Here is a 307-nt window from a genome sequence, read left to right as displayed (position 1 = left end):
ACCCAACAAACAATCAATCGAACCCCCCCTCCCCCCACTAACTGTGCGGTGCTTGTCTCACCGACGTTACTTCTTACTTCGATTCTCACCTGATTTAGTAAGGCCACCGACCGCATAAATAAGGCCTACAATATCATTACAGCATCTAGGTCTTGTTCTGAAGCTTTGAAGGAGTGGACGGCGTTCAGGAAATCAGGTGGTAGTCTTTTGCTTCGTCCAGGAGATCTCTGGGGGCGCAGGGAGGCCAAGATTAGGAGACATTGTAAAATGGATGTAGAAAACCTCATTGTCTGCATATATGTGTATG

General features: G+C 47.2%; 1 pseudogene; it reads right to left on the bottom strand.

Annotated features, from left to right (window-relative positions):
• Nucleotides 1-307, bottom strand: part of LOC119591431 — a 23,795-nt pseudogene that overhangs the window by 10,562 nt on the left and 12,926 nt on the right.

The sequence above is a fragment of the Penaeus monodon genome, chromosome 28 (assembly GCF_015228065.2).
Source record: "Penaeus monodon isolate SGIC_2016 chromosome 28, NSTDA_Pmon_1, whole genome shotgun sequence".
Classification (NCBI taxonomy): Eukaryota; Metazoa; Arthropoda; class Malacostraca; order Decapoda; family Penaeidae; genus Penaeus; species Penaeus monodon.
The sequence above is the reverse complement of the archived record's forward strand: the minus strand, read 5'-3'. Positions and strand labels throughout refer to the sequence as shown.